Below are 6,000 nucleotides of genomic sequence, written 5' to 3'. Positions count from 1 at the left end.
AACTGTTACAGGATCCCCGCGAGGGGTCTTGTCACCGTTCTTTCTTCTCGGGTGTATGCTGCATGCTGGCGGTTCTGGCTTCTTGATCATGATCCCAGCGCTTCTGATGTATCAACATGGATGTGGTATGGTTCTCGGTGCTTAGTTTCTCTTTGACAGGTGCTTTCTCACGAGAACTGATTACTTTGGTGTGCTGCTGCAGGGATCTGGGTTGCATGGCGACGAGGGTGGTGGAGGACGATAATGGCAATGTTCAGGGGTGCCATCATTGAGATGCATGCATTCAATCCACTCCTCAGTCGCTAGATCTTCATTTGAAACACATTTCGGCCATCGTAACCTTCTACAGGAAGTTTCCTGTAGAACACAGAGCTTCCTGTAGAAATTTGGCACTTTCTTGTAGAAGATCCACGTCTTCCTGTAGGAAGACTGTCTGTTCCTGTAGAAAAACTGTATCCTCCTGTAGAAAATCCAAAGCATGATAATAACTGCACATACCTTAAAAACATTGCTGTTCTTGGAGGAGGTGCTGATGACATCCTTTGCTAGCATGATGAAGGCCCCTGGCTTGGAGTGGAGAGGCTTCTTCTCCTCCATAGAACATCTGCATCCAAACCTTTTTATTGTGCTGATTGTTTTTTTCTCTTTTTTCTTTTTTTTTCTTTTTTTTTTTTTAGAAAGGCAATAGGAGCGCCTCGATGAGGTTTTCACCCCCACTGCCTGCCTTGGGTGCCTCAGAGAGGTTTTCACCCAAGGATCTTTATTTTCCTCTTTTTTCTTGAAAGACAATAGGAGCGCCTCAATGAGGTTTTCACCCCTACTGCCTGCCTTGGGCGCCTCAGAGAGGTTTTCACCCAAGGATCTTTATTTTTTCCCCCTTTTTTTTTTTTTTTTTTTTGTGTGTTTTAGATCCTTCAGGGTATGCCCAAAGTGGATGCAGAACCCTTCTCTATGACCAAAACAGATTTCTCCATAGTGCTGATAAACTCTTGTCTTGAGAGAGGTCTTCTATAGATCTTCAATCGGTGCCCATTTACAAGCATGGGAATGGATTCCTCATCAATGGTTCAAATGAGGACAGATCCATTGTCATGGCACTGTTCCACCACATATGGTCCTAGCCATCTGGTTCTCAACTTCCCCTTGAAATCTTTGAATCTGGAATCATACAACAAAGCCCAATCTCCTGGCTGAAATTGCTTGTCATGGAGATGTTGGTCATGCCACACCTTCCTCTGAAGTTGAACCACCTCTGAGTGAAGGAGGGCCTGCATGCGGTGTTCATCCAGTCCATTCAGCTGCAATAGCCTTTCTTGCTGTGCATGGCTGAGATCTAGGTCCAGCTGAGCTGCCAACCTCAAAGTGTTATACTCAAATTCAATGGACAACAAAGCTTTCTTCCCATAGACCAGCTCATAAGGTGTGAAACCGGTGGTGGTCTTCCAAGTGGTGTTGTAAGCCCATGTGGCTTCAACTAGGCGATCTGCCCAGTCTTTTCTGCTGCTGTCTACCACTTTGGTCAAGATCCCTTCTAGAGCTCTATTGGTGACTTTCACCTGCCCATTGGCTTGAGGATGATAAGGGGTGGAAGTCCTATGCTTGATCTTGTGATGAGCCAATAGATCTTCAACCAAGTTAGAGGTGAACTGGCTCCCTTGATCGGTCACCAGCTCTCTTGGGTAGCCAAACTTGTAGAAGATGTTCTCTCTTAAGAACTCAACCACCTTTTCTTCAGTTGCTGCTTTGATTGCTTTAGTCTCTGCCCACTTTGTCAAGTAGTCAGTACACACTATGATGTAGGATCTTTGCCTCAAAGAGGGATTGATTGGGCCCACAAAGTCCATGCCCCACTTCTCAAATGGCTCGAGAGTCACTTGAGGTTGGAGAGGCATCTCATCCCTTTGGGTCGGTTTCCCCATTCTTTGGCATTGGTCACACTGGCTAACATATCTTCTGACATCTTGATGAAGTGTGGGCCAATAGTAGCCTGCCTGCAGGATCTTGAAGGCAGTTCTCTTTGCCGCAAAATGTCCTCCACAAGGCCCATCATGACAGGTGAGGAGAATGTCAAAGACTTCCTCCTCCCTTACACAACGCCTTAAGATCTGATCGGGGCCAAGCTTGAACAGGTTGCCCCCAATCCATGTAAATGAGGCACTCTTTCTGATGATTTTGCTCTTCTCTTTTGAAGAGAGGTGCGGAGGAAACTGAGCTGAAACAAGGTAGTTTGCTATGTCAGCAAACCATGGAGAGAGTACTGAGATAGCAAACAGATGCTCATCGGGCATCTGGTCATCCACCGTCCCATCTTCATCTGCAGACAAATCCAATCTAGACAAGAAGTCAGCAACAACATTTTCTTTTCATGGTTTATCAACAATGGTTAGATCAAACTGCTGCAATAAAAGTAACCATCTAATAATACGAGCATTCACATCTGGTTTATTCATCAAGTATCTAATAGCAGCATGGTCAGTATGTACAAAAGTCTGGTAACCAGTAATGTAATGTCAGAACTTGTTCAGTGCATGAACCACAGCTAAGAATTCCTTCTCGGTTACAGTGTAATTCAGCTCTGCTTTGGACAAGTTTTTGCTAACGAAGTAAATGGCATATGGAAGTTTTTGCTCCACTTGTCCTAAGGCTGCACCTATGGCTTTGTTCGAGGCATCAGTGTGGATGTGGAAAGGTAGGGCCCAGTTTGGACCTCTTAGGATTGGAGCTGACACTAACTTGTCTTTTAATTCATTCAAACTCTTCTGACAATCGTCAGTCCAATTAAACTCCACATCTTTTGCCAACAAACCAAAAAACGGTGAGGCTAACTTGCTGAAGTCTTTAATGAACCTCCGGTAGTATCCTGCTAATCCCAAGAAACTCCAGACATCCCTTACTTTTTGAGGAGGTGGAACCCTCCTGATGAGAGCAATTTTGTTAGGATCCACCTGCAATCCTTGAGAAGAAATGGTATGGCCTAGCACTGTCCCTTCAGTCATTAGGAATTCACATTTCTCAGGGCTAAGGGACAAGTTCATCTCGATGCACTTGGTTAGGACCTTTCCCAAGTTGGACAATGCTTCCTGGAAGTTGGCCCCATAAGGGGTAAAGTCATCCATGTAGATTTCCACTGCATCATGGACCAACTCCGAGAAGATGCTCAAGACAGCTCTCTGAAAAGTAGCAGGAGCATTGCATAGCCCAAAGGGAAGGACTCGGTAGGCAAAGGTACCCCAAGGACAAGTGAAGGTGGTCTTATCTTGGTCTTCCGGGCTGATTTGGATTTGATTGTACCCGCTGAACCCATCCAGGAAAGAGAAGAACTTCTTTCTTGCCAGTCCATCCAACACTTGATCTATGAAGGGTAGAGGGAAATGGTCCTTCTTGGTAGCTTTGTTCAGCTCCCGGTAATCTACACAGATCCTCCACTTCCCATTCTTCTTGGGAACCAACACCAGAGGGGACACCCATTCACTATCTGAGATGGGGTAAATGAATCCGGCGTCCAACAGTTTTTGCAATTCTTCCTTGACAATGTCCTTAAGGGCTGGATTCATTCTCCTCTGGGGTTGCCTAACCGGTTTACAATCCTCTTTGATGTATATATGATGGGTACAGACCGAGGGATGGACTCCTTTCATCTCCTTATAGCTCCAAGCAAAGGCATCTAAGTGGCTGGACAATAGGCTACACAACTCCTTCTCCTGGGAAGGAGATAGGGAGGAGCTGATCTTCAATGCTCTCTCAGGGCCGAACTCCACATTCTTAACTCTGGGAGTGACAGGGTTGGTTGTACAAAGATCCACTAAGGTGCTGGCTTGGGCATCCTCCACCAATTTTTCTAAAGGTAGTGCACTGGTAGGTGGGTTCTGGATCAAGTTCTCGATCAAATCATCCTCGGTTGGGGGATTTCTTCTATTGGTTTCTATGGTACATAGAGGTGCTGAATACACCTCGTCTTCTTCTCCTTCTTCCAACCAGAGTGGTAAGTCATGCTCTAAAGAGGGTTGGGCAGGAGGGTATAGGACAAGTTGCTTGGACATAGGACCATTTTTGATGGTCATATTTCCAGCACGACAACTGATATAGGCATCTGCAGTGGCTAACCAAGGCCTTCCCAAAATGAGGGGATATCCAGTAAGCTTTGCCTTTGGTTGCAGAACCAGGAAGTCTGCAGGATACTCCCAAGAGTCAATAGAGACCAAGACATCCTCCACAATCCCTTCGGGAGTCACGGTGGAGCGATCTGCTAACTGCAGTACTGTCGAAGTCTTTCTCAAGGAACCCTGAAGATTGAGTTTAAGCATGGTATCCCTGGTCATCACATTGATGGCTGCCCCCAGATCAATCAAGGTGTGGGGGATAATGGTGCCATTGATGTGTACATCTACTACAGGACTTCCAGGATCTAGGTATTTTGGGCAGATGACTTGTCCTAGCATAAGGTCAGACAGTTGTCCTATGACGTTGATAGTTGAGGCATCTTTCTTCCGTCTGCCTGGGTGTTTGAAACACTTCTCCTTAATCAGCTTGTTATATATTGGCACATCCTTGATGGCTTGGAGAAGTGGGATTTTAACACACAACTGTTTGAGCTCACCCAAAAGCTCATCTTCCTCCGGGTTGGGTTGTGTGGTGGCTGTAAGTCTCTCAGGAAAGGGTGGAATAGGCTTTGGTTCACTTTCCTGATGGTCTTCCTCCTCCTCTGGGGGAGGAGGTTGGCGATCTGGAAGAGTCTTTCCAGATCTTAGATTGATCTCCTGGATCTCCACAGCATAGGTAGGGCATGAGGTCTCCCCAGTATATACCTGTTGAGCCTGTCTATTGTTGGGGTTCGGGTTCGGTTGAGCAGGCATTTGAGGTTGCCTTGGAGGAGCAGGAGGTAATGGTTGTGGCTGAACTGGAGGTGGAGGCAGAATGGCGGGAGGATTGTTGTATTGAGGCCTCCACCCCGACTGAGGTGCAATCCATTGAGGCTGCGACTGGGTATGTGAGTGATATGGATGAGAAGTAGGTTGAGTAGGGTACTGAGGTGGATAAGACCATGGAGGAGGCATGGACCAGGAAGGATGAGCAGGGGGACCCCAGGAAGGCATGGGAGTCAAGTGGTTGGGGTTGTAATAAGCTTGAGATGCCCCTTGCATCCCCTGCTGATAAGGTCTAGATCCTTGAGGCCTCCTTTGGTTGATGAAGTAGAGAGGTTCAGTGGGGGCTTCAGTCCCTTGGTACATAGCTTTAAACCCAGGCAAGGTTGGACACTGATTTGTTGGGTGGTCCTCCTCACAAACGAAACACACTTCAACCGAATGCAATGGACATTCGTTCTTAGGGTGTCTTCTGGTGCACCTAGGGCAGAAGACAGCCAAGGCTCTCTCAGCTTCCTCTTTCTTTTGCTGGATCCTGAATGTGTCCAGCTGCATGGCAATGGTATGTCTCACCTCACTCTTAAGATCTTCTAATTGGTTTGTAAGCTCATGTTTGGAGAAAGGGACACTGGTGGAGAGGAGGTTTCCTCTACCTCGTTTTCTAGCTGCCCTGGAATGATTTCGAAACACAGTTTTGATGTCCTCATAAGGCAGTTGGTAAATGTCCCCCCCAGCTAACATGTGAAGGGTGTCTAGGAGATCTTCAGGGACTCCTCAGAGTAGAACCAACTTGAGGGATTCAGGGTCAAGTGTGCACCTGGCCCGTTTATAGCTAAGTTGGAACCTCTCCTCATAGTCCTCTAAAGACTCATCATTCCCCATGGTCATTCGAAAGATTTCTCCCTTGGTTTCCTTGGACCTACAATAATCCCTATACTTGGTATTGAAGGCTTGCTGCATCTGAGCCCAAGTGGTGATGCTATTCCCAGGTAATCCCATGAACCAACGTAGTGCTGCATCCTTGAGAGTGGAAGGGAAAAGCTTCAACTCTTGCTCATCCTCAGTATAGTCATAGGTTCGACAAAGGACAGCAAACTCAAACAAGAAGGTATCCGGATCCTCAGTGGTCAGTCCATGG

This window comes from Pinus tabuliformis, chromosome 7 (assembly GCF_031772625.1).
Source record: "Pinus tabuliformis cultivar Carrire ecotype Pingquan chromosome 7, CPIR1, whole genome shotgun sequence".
NCBI lineage: Eukaryota > Viridiplantae > Streptophyta > Pinopsida > Pinales > Pinaceae > Pinus > Pinus tabuliformis.
Note: the sequence above shows the minus strand (reverse complement) of the source record.